This window comes from Emys orbicularis, chromosome 3 (assembly GCF_028017835.1).
Source record: "Emys orbicularis isolate rEmyOrb1 chromosome 3, rEmyOrb1.hap1, whole genome shotgun sequence".
NCBI classification, from domain to species: domain Eukaryota; kingdom Metazoa; phylum Chordata; order Testudines; family Emydidae; genus Emys; species Emys orbicularis.
The window spans coordinates 23,173,538-23,191,307 of NC_088685.1; positions in this window are offsets into that span (position 1 = coordinate 23,173,538).

Here is a 17,770-nt window from a genome sequence, read left to right on the forward strand (position 1 = left end):
ATTCTTTCTACACATCGGGATGGTTTTTTCCTGCAACCTCAATAAGGATTCTTTAAAATACAGCCAGCTCTCCTGGACTCCTTTCCCCCTCATGTTATTCTCCCAGGGGATCCTGACCATCAGTTCCCTGAGGGAGTCAAAGTCTGCTTTTCTGAAGTCCAGGGTCCGTATTCTGCTGCTCTCCTTTCTTCCTTGTGTCAGGATCCTGAACTCGACCATCTCATGGTCACTGCCTCCCAGGTTCCCATCCACTTTTGCTTCCCCTACTAATTCTTCCCGGTTTGTGAGCAGCAGGTCTAGAAGAGCTCTGCCCCTAGTTGGTTCCTCCAGCATTTGCACCAGGAAATTGTCCCCTACACTTTCCAAAAACTTCCTTGATTGTCTGTGCACCGCTGTATTGCTCTCCCAGCAGATATCAGGGTGATTAAAGTCTCCCATGAGAACCAGGGCCTGAGATCTGCTAGTTGCTGGAAGAAAGCCTCGTCCACCTCATCCCCCTGGTCTGGTGGTCTATAGCAGACTCCCACCACGACATCACCCTTGTTGCTCACACTTCTAAACTTAATCTAGAGACTCTCAGGTTTTTCTGCAGTTTCATACCGGAGCTCTGAGCAGTCATACTCCTCTCTTACATACAATGCAACTCCCCCACCTTTTCTGCCCTGCCTGTCCTTCCTGAACAGTTTATATCCATCCATGACAGTACTCCAATCATGTGAGTTATCCCACCAAGTTTCTGTTATTCCAATCACATCATAGTTCCTTGACTGTGCCGGGACTTCCAGTTCTCCCTGCTTGTTTCCCAGGCTTTTTCTTGCATTTGTGTATAGGCACTTAAGATAACTCGCTGATTGTCCCGCTTTCTCAGTCTGAGACAGGACTCCTCCCCTCTTGCACTCTCCTGCTCGTGCTTCCTCCCGGTATCCCATTTCCCAACTAACCTCAGGGCTTTGGTCTCCTTCCCCCGGTGAACCTAGTTTAAAGCCCTCCTCACTAGGTTAGCCAGCCTGCTTGCGAAGATGTTCTTCCCTCTCTTCGTTAGGTGGAGCCCGTCTCTGCCTAGCACTCCTCCTTCTTGGAACACCATCCCATGGTCGAAGAATCCAAAGCCTTCTCTCCGATACCACCTGCGTGGCCATTCGTTGACTTCCACGATTCGACGGTCTCTACCCAGGCCTTTTCCCTGCACAGGGAGGATGGACGAGAACACCATTTGCACCTCAAACTCCTTTATCCTTCTTCCCAGAGCCACGTAGTCTGCAGTGATCCGCTCAAGGTCATTCTTGGCAGTATCATTGGTGCCCACGTGGAGAAGCAGGAAGGGGTAGCGATCCGAGGGCTTGATGAGTCTTGGCAGTGTCTCCGTCACATCGTGAATCCTAGCTCCTGGCAAGCAGCAGACCTCTCGGTTTTCTCGGTCGGGGTGGCAGATAGATGACTCAGTCCCCCTGAGGAGGGAGTCCCCGACCACCACCACCCTCCTCCTTCTCTTGGGAGCAGTGGTCGTGGAACCCCCATCCCTAGGACAGTGCATCTCATGCCTTCCAATCGGTGGAGTCTCCTTCTGCTCCCCTCTCCGCATTAGTACCTGTGGAGAGAACATGAAAACGGTTGCTCACCTGTATCTCCACTGCTGGTACATGGACACTCCTCTTCCTTCTTCTGGAGGTCACATGCTGCCAATTTTCTTCACCGTCCCTCAGTCCCCTCTGCGCAACCTGCTCCGATTCTTCAGAACGTTGTGCCTGTAGAAGCATATCCTGACGTCTGTCCAGGAAATCTTCATTTTCTCATATGCAACGCAGGGTCGATACTTGTTTCTCCAGACCTGGAACCTTCTCTTCCAATATGGAGACCAGCTTGCACTTTGTACAGACAAAGGCGCTTCTGTCCTGTGGAAGAAAGACAAACATGGCACAACCTGTGCAGGTTACAACAACTGAACGCTCACCTTCCATATCACCTCCCTTCTAAGAGCTTCCTCAGCTGTTGCAGCAACTCACAGAAGCCCGCGAGATGTAAGCCTCAGTGGCCTCTCCGCAAACTCCCAGGCAAACTCCCTCTGTTAGCCTCCGCTGTTCGCCCCTCAGCTGGTTCGCTGCTGACTGCCTTTCTATAACAGTCAGGCCCACTCAAGGCCCACCTGGAACAAAGCACTCCCAATTCACAATTCAGTTTGGTTTACAGGTTTTAAGGGGAATAAAGGGAAAACAGATAGGTCCATGTATTTGCTCCTCCTTCACCTGGAGAACTCCCTTGCGAAACTCCCTGTTAGCAGCCTCTGTTCGCAAAAGCTCCCTGGTCGCTTGTGCGCTGCTTTATAAAGCCCTGGCCTGTGTGAATGCCCCGCCCACTGATTAAGGCTCAGCCAATTACCAGAGGCTTCTAGCTTTCAGACCTTCCTTTGAAGCTCTCAGCTTCCAACTGCCAGCCACAGCACACGGTCCTTCAAACAACCAAACAAAAAAACAGACTGACAAACACAAGCTCAGCACACAGCACGTAACCCCCAAACACAAACAAACACACACTACAGAGAGCAACAGAGGGTCCTGTGGCACCTTTAAGACTAACAGAAGTATTGGAGCATAAGCTTTCGTGGGTGAATGCCCACTTCATCAGATGTCTGATGAAGTGGGCATTCACCCACGAAAGCTTATGCTCCAATACTTCTGTTAGTCTTAAAGGTGCCACAGGACCCTCTGTTGCTTTTTACAGATTCAGACTAACACGGCTACCCCTCTGATACTTGACACTACAGAGAGTCACTTACCCCAAGGGTCCTGTATTTGCTCCTCCTTCACCTGGAGAACTCCCTTGCGAAACTCCCTGTTAGCAGCCCCTGTTCGCAAAAGCTCTCCAGGCGATTCACCGCCCGCTGAGGAAGCTGCTGCCTGTTCTGCATCCCAATGCAGAGGGAAGTAAGGCCTATAGGTGGTTGGGTTGTTTTGCCCCACCCAGGGGCCATAGATTGTTTGTCTGCTTTGCCCCACCCAGGGGCTGCAGTCTGCTTACTGCTTTGTCCCTCCCAGGGGACTAATTCCCCAGTGTAACTGCCTGCCCCAGCCTGGCTGGAGGGCTGTAGGACTGTTTGTTCATTTTGCCCAGCCAAGATGCTCCAGGGCTGCAGACGGTTTGTCTGTTTTGCCCGTCCAGAGACTATGGACTATTTACGGAGTAACAGGGTGCACCAACCCCGCACTGGGCCAACGGGGGCTCCCTAGCTCAATGCACGGAACCCATCACAGAACCTATCCTCCATGAACTTGTCTAATTCTAGTTATACTTTTGGGCTTCATAACATCCCCTGGCAATGAATTCCACAGGTTGATTGTATATTGTGTGAAGAAGTACTTCCTTATGTTTGTTTTAAACCTGCTGCGTATTAATTTCATTGAGTGACCCATAATTCTTGTGTTATGTGAAGAGGTTAATAACATTTCCATATTCACTTTCTCCACACCATTCATGATTTTATAGACCTCTACCATATCTCCTCTTACTCATCTCATTTTTAAGATGAACATTCACAGTCTTTTTAAACTCTCCTCACATGTAAAATATCCCATACCGCTGATCATTTTTCTTGGTCTTCTCTCTATCTATTAATATTCATTTAATTAATAAAAAGGCACTACTTTAAAAATTGTGTGAATGTTACTGCAAACATCACCATGCAATTTTACCTGTTTATAACTTTTGATTTTTGTTGATAATTTTTAGAGTAAAGCACACGCATACATTCTGTCCTGAATTAGGGCCTAAATTATACAAAACAGTGTACAAAACATTTTAACAAATGAGAAATTCTGGTGTTTTCTTCTCATTTGGTGAGGAATACTTTGCTTTTCCTTAATCTATTAATTTGTTCTTCTATAAAACAATATCTAAGATTCCATAAATAAATGTAATTGCATTTTTTAGCTAGTTCTCACTCAGCGGCCTGTGGGAAACTGGTGAATAACAAGTGAAATGTGGACATAATTTTGTGGAATTTTTCTGTAATGTAGTGATATTTTTATGATATATTGTGATGATGATATACATGCTTGTTCATAATTCCTTACCTAAATCAAAATGCTCTGCTGTTATCTGCTGTACACTCTCAGGCAAGTCAGCTTAGCAATATGGCAACTAGGGGCTTCTGTGTAGCTACATCAGACAGCAAAGTAAACACAAGGTTCAATGCAGACTCCCTTCCACATGTCTAAGTCTTCAAGGGTGTCTAAGGGCATCAGGCAGATTTTGTGAGCCAGATTCTCAGAGCTGTGCTGGTTTACACCAGCAGGGAATCTGGCTCCAGAGAGCTAAAGATCTTATTATCGGGTGATACGTACCTAATCTTCTTGTATGTCTCAAAAGTGATATACGGTAACCTGAAAAAAAAGCTGTTTTACTCAAGATGCATCAACCCCCAGAAGAGCCTGTGGAAAAAGTCAGTATGCTCTGACCTAGTAATAGGCTTCAAAGGGACGTCTATACTTACCCGCTGGTTCGGCGGCAAGCAATCGAACTTCTGGGTTCGATTTATCGCGTCTTGTCTGGACGCAATAAATCGAACCCAGAAGTGCTCGCCGTCGACTCCGGTACTCCTGCTCGGCGAGAGGAGTACGCGGAGTCGACAGGGGAGCCTGCCTGCTGCGTCTGGACCGCGGTAAGTTCGAACTAAGGTACGTCGACTTCAGCTTCGTTATTCACGTAGCTGAAGTTGCGTATCTTAGTTCGAATTGGGGGGTTAGTGTAGACCAGCCCAAAGAAGGGACTGCTGTCCTCATAAAAGACAGGTGGGGTCATATATGAGCAGGGTCTGTAGGGTGGAGCTTAGGTCATAATCGTCACCCAAAGTTTGAGCAGCTCAACACCGCCTTCCTCAAATTTAAAAAAACAACCTAAACCAAATAAATCAGCCAAACCAAGAAGCAAATGAAAAATGCCACAAGCAGAGACTTTAACCCAAAAAAGGAGGTGAGCCAGAGACTCCATGAAGTCCACGCCGGACTTTGCTATTGATTTTACATGGAAGGTGCTCAGACATTACAATGACAGGCAGCAGTATAAACCCCTAAAATATATGGTCCCATGAGCATTCGCAAGACTTAACATCAATGCAAGGGGTCTGGAATACAAAGAAAATCCTGTTTTTATTCAAACTAATGTTTGTAAAGGAATTTTTTGCACCATTTTTCCAGCTGTGATCATTCCAGTGCCTTCCTGGGTCATGGTTATATTGTTCCTAAGTAATAGCCTACATGCCATTATGGGGATTTACTGGGAAATGAGATTTAAGTTAGAGCAGAAGTTCTCAAATTGTGGCCAATGGACCACTGGTGTGTCATGAATCATTATTATTATATTTTTAATTTATTTGTAGCAGCACCAGCTAAGTGCTAGGTACTTTCCAAATCCCTGCTTTGAGATGCTCACAATCTAAGGACAGATGGCTAGACAGAGGTTAGGGGAAGTAGAACAACAATATGCAATTTATATACAAAAGTCAGATTGATGGACTTCAGGCAGCATGGCAGAAGTGACTTTTTTTACAAGGGACTAAAAAGAGGACAGGGAAGGGGCCTTTCAGATGAGCTCAGGGAGGTTCTACTCTGTATAGGGGCTGTATGGAGGAAATCACAAAAACTCAGTGTTTGCTAATGCTGTGCAGAAAATTATCTGGTCACATGGTGCTTTCTCTTCAACTTGTTGCCAGCTGTTTCTACAGGTGCCCAGTGGAACAGGAGCAGGAGCCAGCCAAACTGTTTGCTAAGAGGTAACCAGGAGGAGGACAGGAAACAGAAACAGTTCCTAGAGATGAGAGCCGCCAGGGGGAGAGGAATTTCCAAAGTTGCAAGAGAGAAGTGACTGAGGCAGCCAAGCTGTACATTCATGAGACCAGGAAAAGACAAGAACTGGGAAGTGGGCAGCACATCTAGGGTAGAAGGGAACCAAACTGCAAGAAATCATGAACAAGGGGAGAGAAGGGCCGAGCAATGAGACAGCATGTGCAAGGGAGGCACAGAACTGGGGAACAGATGGCCAGGGAAGCATCTGTAGTAAGGGGAGAAAGAGCAATGGAACACAATGGAGCAAGAAACAGACAGTTTGATTAATGTTTTTCTAAAAACACAAAACACTTGTTGCATTAGAGACAATTAAAAGCCTCAGAATGCTTTCCCAGCTTTAGTTTTCCATATAAGCAACTGTAGTATTGCCACAGGCACATTCTGCAATTGTAAATGGAAGGAAGGTGGGTCCACAAGACATTCTCTCTCTGTTAAGATGAGGTCCGCCTTATGGAAAACTTTTAGTTATATACAGAAAACTGGGCAATAGATTTCAGTGAGAAAATGGGGCTGGGGCATTCAGAGGACTGGTTACAATGGGCTGCAGAGCCTTTCTATTCTAGGTCACTGGTTGAAATTTCTCAGGTGGGGTTCATCTTTTAATCAAGGCTGGCTTAACCCCAAGCAGTCTAGCCCAAGGGCAAGCCACCATGGTACAGATGTGGTATAAGAACTGGAACAACAATAAAAACATTATGCATGAATACATTTTATTTCTGCTTACAATTTTTCACTAATCAAGCCTATTTAGTGGAACAAGGATCTCCGTCTCTATTTGCAGTGTAGAAGTGTATTGACAGATTAAATCATACTATTTCACATCCAATTAGTTTTTTCATAGTCTGATCCTACTCCATGAGTTTAGTGTCACGGATCCACTGATGGTGTGTGGACTCAGTAGTTATAACTTTTGGTCACTGAAAATTATTTTCTTCATTCATAATGACACGTGGCTGTCAGGATCGTAACTAAATCCTAACAGCTGTAAAAAATGCATTCACAAATATTCACTAATATTATTTAGTAGAAACTGCATGAAACTTTTTATTTGTTTTCTAGACACACTCTGACAAGTAGAGCTTGTTGAACATTGCAAAAACAGGTTTTATGAGGATTTGTTCCAATTCCAAACAGCTGTTCAGTTCAACTATGTTTGTGCAATGTTTTTCCTTTGTAGAAATGTTTGGGGAAAGGCTGTTCTTTCCATGATTACCTGTATTTGCATGTGCACAAGAGTATTCATGTGAGTGTGTTTATATACACACACACAAACAGTTGTGACACTTGCATTTTAACACCTTGTGGGTTGCTCTTGTAGGGTGAAATTCACTTGTAAACACTCAAACATACATACACATATACAAATATAATTTCCAAGAAGGGTGGTTGGGAAAATATATTATTGGATGGCATATGGGGAGTGGGCAACTTGGGACCAATGCATTGATGTTAGACATGACTGTACTAACTCATCAACACCCTGACCGTGTATTTAGGTGGCTTGTTCCTCCAGGGCAGGCTGAAAAGCTAGAGGGGTTCACTTGAGCCTTCACAACAGAAATGACCTATTATCTAAATACTTACACAGACCCCATCACTATAGGAACTTACCCTTCCTCCTGCTCATAAAAATTTTGGTCATCCAATCAGGACTCTTGGGTTTGAACACCCCCTTCACATAGGTACAATAAAGCAACCTGTGTGCAAATGAGTTATTGACATTTCAGATTCTTAATTTGTACCACATTTTGAAGCCAATGGGATTTAGGCTCCTAAGTGATTTAAGTGCTTCTAAAAATGGGACTCAGACTCCTTCCTTACTTAGTTGCTTTTGAAAATTTGACCCATGATCACTGACCCAAATATGTTGTTATCTATGGGGAGGGATAGATCAGTGGTTTGAGCATTGGCCTGCTAAACCCAGGTGTAGCGGGGTGGTTACCCCGCTCCTGCCTGAGGGGTTTAAAACAGTCCTGGCAGAGGGCTGGGGCAAAGGGAAAATCTACTGGGCTGATTGGGGAAGTAGCCACAGCTGGGCCAAGCCCCAATCAGGCCCCAGCTGGCCTGTACAAGAAGGCTGGGAGCCAGGAGCCCAAACAGTCTCCCTCTGCACTTAGAGAGAGAAGGGCCTGGCTGCAGGGAGCAGAGACAGAGTACCTGAGTGGAGTAGGGCTGGGGAAAGGCTGAGGAGCTGGGGAGCTCCAGCCTGGATAGCCCCAGGCTGTGACCTGGCATAAGGCCAACAGGTACTGGGGGTTGCAGAGGGCAGCCCAGAGCTAGGCCAAGGCAGCAGGTCCAAACCCCCCTTGCCAGTGATGAGTGGCCGATACTGCAGTCTGCCCCAGGGAGCGGGGGCTAGTTGGTGACTGGCAGTGGCCTGGTACTGAGGCAAGGTGGGGATAGTGGGTGGGGGTTCCCCAGGGAGGGGGAGACCCAGATCTGTGGGGTACTGCCAGGGGGCAGCATCCCAGTAATAGGGGCAATGGGTCCTGGGAGGGACACGGGGCCCAGAAGAGGACAGGTGAATCACTGGCCTGCAGAGGGTGCTCCAGGATGCTGGAAGAGCTAATTCCCAGAAGTGACCAGCAGGAGGTGCTGCAGGGGTGAGTCTGCTCCTCTACACCAGGGTTGTGAGTTTAAGCCTTGAGAGGGCAATTTAAGGAACTGGGATGATAAAAAAAAAAAAGAAAAAAAGTCTAGGGATTTTTCCTGCTTTGAGCAGGGGGTTGGACTAGATGATCTCCTGAGGTCTCTTCCAACCCCGATATTCTATGGACAAAGGTGAGGGATGGGTTGGAGAAAAAATACTTTGATCTTAATGATACCATACATCTTTTTAATGCCTTTGTTTTGATTTTTTGTTATTAGCACGTTTTAGGAATTTTGACTGGAATGAAAGGTGTGTTGTGAGAGAGTTAGCTAACACATTGTGAAAGTCTAATACAGACAAAGCAGTGTGGACTCTTAAACACATTCCAGCTTAATTAGGTTGAAGCCAAAGGAGGGGTCTAGATATCAATTCGATCAGGATAGGATATGTAAAAATTCTGTGCTGCCTTGCCTACACTAGAGATTCTGTGTGTATTAACTAACACCTTCTACCAACATACCTTTCACCCTAGTCAGGACAAACCATTAGCGAAGAGGACTAGGATAGTCCAGTATAATTCTTAAGGTATGCTTTGATATATTTTATAGTGCCCAGAGGCCCCAGTAAAGACTGAAGTCCCATTGTGCTTGGCACTGTACAAAGACTAGTTAAATGTCTTAAGTTAATATTCCAATAGCACATTATCATTATAGCAATAGCCATTAACAACCATTGAAATTTCCTATGTAACATATAAATCAAGAGCTATTGTCTTAACTAGGCTTGGTGCATTTTACACAATGAAAAAGGTAAGGCTTCATTAAACCAAAACGTACTTGTCTCATTAATTGTGAACACAAGCGAAGGACAGAGATGCTGAGAAAATAATGTAGTGTTATGAAGAGAAGTTGCTTTAAACATGGTAACGAGGAGAGAGAGCCTGCAAGCAGATGGTCTTCTGGTTTCTCATTTCAGAGCTACTGTAAACAGGTGTTGAAAAAGCCTTCCATCCTGCTGATGCCTGAATGTGGAGAAAGCAGCCCTTTGGGAAAACCACAGCAAAGAGAAATGACTGCATATTCTGCCATTTATCAGTGGGAAAAGTTCATAAATGCAGCTCCTCTCATGGAACTGATTAATATTTCAAACAAATGCGTACCACACAAAGGAAACATTGCTATTTGCAGCCAGGCTATAAATTACTGCAGATAACTCAAGAGACAGGTTTGGGAAATGAGCAACACTTTGCACAAAGATCTGGATGTCTGCATGAAAATGGTTTATATTTACATTCTAGCATATCTGTAGCATCAAACCAAGCCAGCCATTTCAATTTAAGTACTGTCGTTCTGAACTTGTTGGATTGCAGCCTTTCATGTTTCAGCTGAGGCCTCCCTAACACTCCCTCCAATGCACACACCCGTTGCATATGCTCTTTAGAAAATATGGAATTGATCTGCCACACAATAAATATGAAAATTCATCAAGAAAAATTAGAGGGTTTTGGTTGATTCCCTCCTGCCCCTTTTCTTTATTTTATTTTCAGTGGGGAAGAGGGTGTCACATGGGGAAGACAGGGCAGGAGGGAGTGGAGAAAAGAGGGGAAAGTATGGAGTATTTTATGCCCGCCCCGCATGAGTTCTCCCAAGTCTAAAAGCCAGATGAGGTTCCAAGGATTGCTCCTCCACATTCATTCTGGCAGACTCCATTTTATTATGATGACCCGCCTCCCATACTCTACTAAGCACACAGGGAACAAGCTCACTGGAGAGAAGCCCAGCTCTTTTACTGTATTAACTGTAGGAGTACTCAACTCAGAACGGCTATGCTCAGGCTTCTGGAAACATCTATTCACACTGGACATACTCGGAGGATTAGCATTAGCATAAATCACTCCCATAGCAACACTTCATCGCTTTATTTGTATAATAAATCCCATATCTAGGATATTTACTCTTACAAGTAGGTTGGAAGGATTAGATTTTTATCAGTAAATGTTGATTTCACAGCACACACACATACGGAAAAATATTTCCAGGGCTAATAATTGAAATTCGCAGGTAGGCAAATAAAGAAAAATGCTACTTGGGAACTTATTAGAGTTTGATTTAAGGCTGTTTTTTGGTGTATAGGTCGATATGTGATGCTGACTTTTGTTTTAATGGTTATAAAGCTTTAACTTTTTGAATCTCAACCTCTGTCATTTAATAATCGTCTGACCCCCCTCATAATTTCCCGCCATTATGAAAATTTAAATAGATAAAAATAAAAATTGATATTACTCATCAAAACTATATAAAAATCAAATTCTGCCATGCCTACTTACAAAGCATCAAATATCTGAGTGAGAGAGACATTGTAAACCTACCCTGTTTGCCCTGATGTCTAGGTGATTTATATATCCATTTTACTTGTGTGTACATTTTAATTAATTACAAAGGACACAACATCATCACACTATGCTTATCCCTATCTTTGGATGTCCAGGGCATCTGTCTTCCATTTACTAAATTTTCAAAAGTGGTCACTGAGTTTGGTAGACTCTGGTTTTGAGGGCCCAATTTGAGAAACTCTTAGTCTGATTTTCAAAGTTGCTGACTGCCGCTTGAGTTATGGGCACTCAGATACCCCAAAATTGATTTTTATTGGGTACTGTCACAGGGCGGGGTTCCCTCGCCCTGGATTCTTACTGCAAACAGGCTTCAAACACATCACTGGCAAGTTCAGCATAAAGTGCTTTATAAATATTTGTTCCCCACATTGTAAGACTTTCCCTCCAGTCATTACCTACTACCAAAGAAGGGGAGAGAGCTCAGCTCTCTGAGCTCTTGGGCTGCCAGCCAGCCAGCCTTAGCTACTCACAGTCCATCACAGGAACCCCAAATACTGAGGCACCAAAAGTTAGTAGCCACTTTTGGAAATGAATAGCATACTCCTTAGAGCAGAAATTGCCTTTATTTTTGTATATGGAATAGCATAGGCCATACTACACAAATGATGATGACAAATTGGGCCTGGTTTTCCTTGGTCTGAATCAGAAGTAGTTTCTCTTAAGTCAAGAGAATTACAATGGTGTATCTATAATACTTAGTCCTGCCTCAGTGCAGGGTACAGGACTAGATGACCTATCGAGGTCCCTTCCAGGCCTACATTTCTATGATTCTATCTGATGTAAGTCAAAGAAGAATCAGGCCCAACAGGCAATGGAAGGTACCTAGAAATAAGAACGTTCCCCATCCCTACTGGAAGCTTCAGCTAATGAGGGCTGAGGAAGGAGTGGATGCATTTCCAGAATAGGTGTCAATGACCGCCCCACCAAAATTATTCTTTTCACTGAATGTTAAATCAAGCGTGTGGTATCTTTTTATTTATTTATTTATTTATTTATTGCCTTTATTATGGGTTTGATCTCTGATTCAAAGCAGTTCAGGGAGGAGCAAAGAAACAAGAAGGCTGAAGAGACTGACTTTTAAGGAAAGAGTTACACGGATTAAGTATAGGCTAAGCAAAGGTAGAGGAGGAACATGATCGCAATCTACAAATATTCAAAGGGTATAAATACCAAGGAGGAAGTAATTAGTAATTTAGGCAAATAAAAGGAAGTAATGGGATGGAATTGAGAAGAGCAATACTCAGGCTGAATGTCTGGAAGAGCAATCTGATGTTGCAGTCTATTAGCTGGTGGAGTAGTCTCCCATGAAATGAGGCAGCAGCTCCATCACTTGGCTCATTTAAAGATAATTGGACAATGAGGACCTGACCCAATTACCCCTGGAGACCATAGAAAGACTCCCTTTGACATACATGGGTATTAGGGGAGATCCTAAACATATTGTAGAGAATCACTCCTGCACTGGCTGGGGGATGAACTGAATGACCAGTTCTCACATGAATTTGTCTTATGTAATTCTCTGGTTTGTCCATTTGTATTTTTTGCCCATCTCAACTATATATTTTGCTCATTTCCACTTCTGCAACTAAAGTTCCTCTTAAACCAGGATTTATCCCTACCAGCCTGACTTTCTTGGTTCTTATTTGGCTTCCAAGTTACTTGATCCTTGTTCTAATATCTGGCTCCTCATGGTTTGTTCCAGTTTTCTCAGCCTAACAGTCAGAAGCATTCATGCATCCTTCCAAAATTATAACCTTGATCTGCTTGCTAGTCTTCTCTGCTAAAGATGTGGGATCTCTGTTTGAATAAACCATCAAAGGGCATATCTACACTTTGAGCTGAAGGTGTGATTCCCTGCTTGAAGTTGACATACTCGCATTAGCTCTGATCAAGCTAGAGTGCAACAAACTAGAGTGGAACTGTGGCAGCACCACCAGCTGGAGGGGCTAGTTGCTCTGATCACATGCCTAGGGTCTCAAGCGAGTAGGTACTAATTTGGCTAACCCTCTCACCTCTTGTGCTTCCACAGCTAAACTCTATTTTTAGTGAGCTAGCTCAAGGATAGAAGATAAAAATGGCCATGCTGGGTCAGACCAATGGTCCATCTAGCTCAGTATCCTGTCTTCCAATAGTGGCCAATGCCAGGTACTTCAGAGGGAATGTACAGAATAGAGCAATTGTCAAGTGATCTATCCCCTGTCATCCAGTCCCAGCATCTAGCAGTCAGAGGCTTTGAACACCCAAAGTATGGGGTTGCATCTGTGACCATCTTGGCTAATAGCTATTGATGGACCTATCCTCCATGAATTTATCTAATTCTTTTTTGAACACAAGTATATCTCCTCAAGCTGGGAATCACACCCCCAGCTTAAGGTGTAGACATACAAGAGACCCTACAGCATGCTTGAAAGTCAACAAACTCTGGCTTTGTCATCTTAATGGAGAAAGTGAATTCTAGAATCAATGGGACCATGCTGAAAATGTCCTTTTCCCCACCCACCTGGAGTTCAAATCCAGGAACTGTTAGAAAAGGAGCATAATAAGCTTTATAAGACTTGAGGATCTCATAATAAATATTAAAACTACTGCCCTACAAATAAACACCCCAAGTCCCTCAATCATCCAACCATGAAAAGCCCAAGAACCATGTGGCCAACAAATGGACATTTTGTGGGAACAATCAGGGAAGTGATTTCCAGTCAAGGAATATATTGCTAGCATCGCTTCTCTTTCACCAGGGAACTGCTAGCTGGAGTGTCTCCAGGACAGAGAGAGGCATTTTATTAGGTGGCCACTGCCAAAAGCATTTTGAGCTTCACACATCAAAGCCAATACTTTCTTAATGGAATTTAAGGTAACGGGTGATCAGTACAGATGTCAGAGCATCCATGTCATCTGCTCTGCATAGAAAGCACCACTTAACAAGAGGACAACCACATTATGCACCAACCTAAATCATTAGATTAAGTATAGCCCCATGTACAGCATATTGTGATAGTCCAGTGTTGAGATGACAATATGTGTAATGGTACCCAGGTCTGCTTCCAAGACCTTCTACAACCTTCTGGGCAAGCCTACAAAGGAAATAGTTTTAGCAATAGTTGCTAGCTGGACATTACGTAGCCTTAGGAGATCCTGAAAGCAGAAACATTAATAAATAGTAATGGGCTAGAACCAAAGTCAGGGATATGAACAGCCAAAAATTCAAACCCAGAGCCAGATTCCAATTTTGCAAATGGCCCTTATCTTTAAAACAGGCCAAACTAAATCCCTACATTTGAATGCCACTAAATTCAATGTGTGTACATGAGGAGGGTAGATATGGTTATGAATTCTGCTTCTTGGTAACAATTATTGATAGCAAATATTGCTTTTAAAACACAATGCCTTCCTTTATTTTGCCATACAAATGAACAAGAATGACTTAGTCTCTGTGTCAATCTTTCCAGGTATATTTGGTTGGATGAAACTGATACCAATAAGGTCAAATTAGCTTTAAAAAGTTGAATCCTAGGGGCTCCTGCTGCTTGTGTGAATAATTCACAATTAAAGGTGCATACATGTTCTCTCTCCTTTTTGTCTTTTCCATTTTTTGACCAGCTGTTTAAAAGTTGATAGCATAGTAAATATTACTGTTTTTAAATAAGCTGCATATCTTAAGACTGGCATTTATATGATTATTGGACTTCATCCTGACTTGATATAAAATCTGTGGACAAATGATGGACTTCATGAAGAGGCCAAAGTTTAAGTGGGAACACCCTTGTTTGTTGCCGCAGAATGCCACACACCAGGGGTGGGGAAACATCAGATTTTGCAGGGATTACTGAAAACTGAATACTGTTCATGATGAACTTGCACCTGAAAAATAATCCACTTTTGTATAAATTATATGGATTAATGACATGAGGCTACCGTGCCTTACAACTGGGCATGCATCCTAAGGATGGTTGGAATGCATGCAGGAACATTTGCTCCCAGAAGAACATAGATTCTCCTGAGTTGGTGTTATGCTGAGTGTGTCATTACATTGCAATACCTGTAACTGCCTTTTCCCTCCCAGGTTACTCTGGAGCAGGAAACTCACACCTGTTGCCTGGGTGCCTTACATCATTAAGGATAATGGTGTTCCGGGGGAGGGGGATGTCCAGCTGCGAGGGGGAATTAGGTGGAAATGCTCTAGTTACCCCTCTGCAGTAGCCCTCTTACTTCTATGAATATTTATAGTTGGTGGTGCCTCTATCTGGACAAGCACTGCATACACCAGTGGGCGTACCTCGGTTGCCTTCAGGAACAAAAATATAAATAATAGATTGTAGACACGCAATACACACTCAAAATAAAAGCAACACAATGTTTCTTAAAAGTAATCCTAACAACATACAGTAAAAAATGCAACAGACTAATATAGGTTATTATACCCATAGCAGATCAGTAGGTGGCACTGCAATAGCTCAGCTAATGGCTGCAGCTTTCTACAGCAACATAAACAAATCTCTTGGCATCATACACAGATCCATCCCATCCCTGAAAGCACACTCTCCCTTAAGATTATAGCCCTCTCTTGTGTTGGCACACTGGGTGAGCAGGAGTTCAGGCCAGCACTTTGTAAATCCGGCAACGGCAGTCCAAGTGAAACAAGAAGGAGTGAGGCAATTTTGTATTGTGACCAGCTTAGGTTGCACAGTACAAGTTGGCAGTAACAGTTGTTATATGAGAGAGCAATAACCCAGGAGTAAGTCACTCTTTCCTCAATTGTCTGTAAGCCAAATTCAGATCCGCACAACCAAAAGTCTCCGGCTTCTGCTCTCAAATGTGGAGAATCCATCCATGAGCTAGGGCTTAGCACTAACAAGTTGTCAACGGTAGTGTAGTCTTAACCCTAGTCGTGCGTCTTCAGCCCCAGAAACTCAACCCCAGGACTCCATCACAGCTTCTCCATGGCCCAGACCCCAAAGGGAGCAGCAGCTCTGTTCCAGCTCTCTGCCCACAAAATGGAGCCCACCAATGCCCTGCCTCTGAGCCAGGAAGGTCAGTCCCCCACTGCACCTTGGGGTTTGTAGTTCTTTAAAGCCAGCATATGGTACGTAGAGGGTCAGACAGGGGGACAACGTACAAATATGATCACATCATTTTCAGCTTCAAACTTTGTGCCTGTGAACCAAATCCGAACATGTAGAGATGTGCCCATCCCTGGTGGTAATAAATCTCAGTCTTGTCTTTAGCATGCCAGGTATTCCAAGACTGAGTGCCTCCTTAACAGAGACAACAGCTAATTCCACTGGATGTGTGTTGCAATTTAGCGATGTGAACATGGCCATCAAACTCATTTAACATGCAGCAAAAAGTAAGATTTCAAATCAGCTTCTGGAGGGGAAGGGCTAGTATATTACCACACACTACTGCCATCCCCAACCCAATGTATCACACTTTTTTTTTAGAAAGGGGCATATTCTACTCTGTTACACCCCCCAAAGAATTGCATGTGTATACATGACAGCAGAATATGGCCGAAGATCTGCCTCTGCAGTTTCAAAGATAATAGAAGCCTCACAGTCCTGCCCTGAAAAAGAGAGAGAATTCTTCTTATTTGGGGCTCAGTTATGATCCCAACTGTGTGCCCACAAAGATGGGAAAGGGATGTTAGGAGCCCTTTTACTCCCCCACTGTTAGGCAGCTACCCCCTCTTACGTAGGTGAGTGGGGAGTCAGTTGGCATGAGCATGAAATGGCAACACCTGGCCCCATAGCATGCCAGCCATTGTACTGGAGGTGGCACAAAGAAGTAAACTGTGTCAGGAAAAGGGCTAAGCACAGTTTACTTGTCCCATTGAACAAAGGGGAAGCAGGGCCTGAATTGGGACTCTGAGACAATATTACATGGGTGCTCACAAAAGTTTGAGCAGAAATGGGTGAAAATTCTCCCTTGTCAAGTAGAAAGAGGATGGGAAAGAGAGAGAGAAATCCTCATGCATCTATCTTAGGGGTTTCCATAGCACCCCTCTGGAGGGGCTTGTTCATGACTGCATACATTGTGTTGTGTTTAGACTACCAGTTAAAAGTGGAACAGAAATCACTTAGTCTCTTTCTGCTGGGATTATATACTGAGCTCAAATGGTACCCACAATCTCTTCACAGACTAACTGAAGCAAATATAAGCCAACAGAGCACATCAATGCCTGCCTGTATCTGCAGAGAGCCTGAATGATGGCTCTGAGAGGTCTGAGTACACCATTCATCTCAATGGGTGGTTAGCTCAGATGCCCATTGTTGATCATTTAAATGTCTTGTCACCTATTTCACCACTACCACAGTGTGGAACGAAGGATGGGTCACACAGGAGGGTGATTCTGGCAGAGGACATGGTGCAGGGGGGAGCAGCATTACTGGTGTGAAAGAGGGAAGCTATGAGTGGGATTGCTCCTGGGAGGAGAGGACTTGGTAGCCCCACTGAAAGGTCAGCAGCAGACCCACTGATCAGCCCAGCAGTCCTGCTCTGCATTCTAGCACCACAACTAACCCCCTCTACCTTCCCTGCATAGGCCACCAGGCCAGGGATATGCAGAAAACCAGGGACAAGTAGACAGTGATGGGGAATAAAGGGCCAGGGCAATAGGGAACACAATCTTAGCAATCCTCCTTTCCCAAATCACGATCCCTCCTTCGCTCTTCAGTGTCCTGCTCCCCACAGCCTCAGAAGGGCAGCTTTTGGAAGTCACAGGCCAATTCCCAGGGTTCATTGAGCCACTTTGTTAAACCATGGGACGTTCATGAGGCCTACAGGCTTCCTTAGGACTGCAGTCTAGACCTCTGCTTGTCAGAGGAATTTTTCTGACAGTTCCCCCTCTCCTGTAGCTTTCAGGGCCTGGGAGAGTGACATCCAGAGAGCGGAAAGCATTTCAGCAAAACAGTTACTCATGCAAAAAATGTAGCAGGAAACACTGCATTTGTA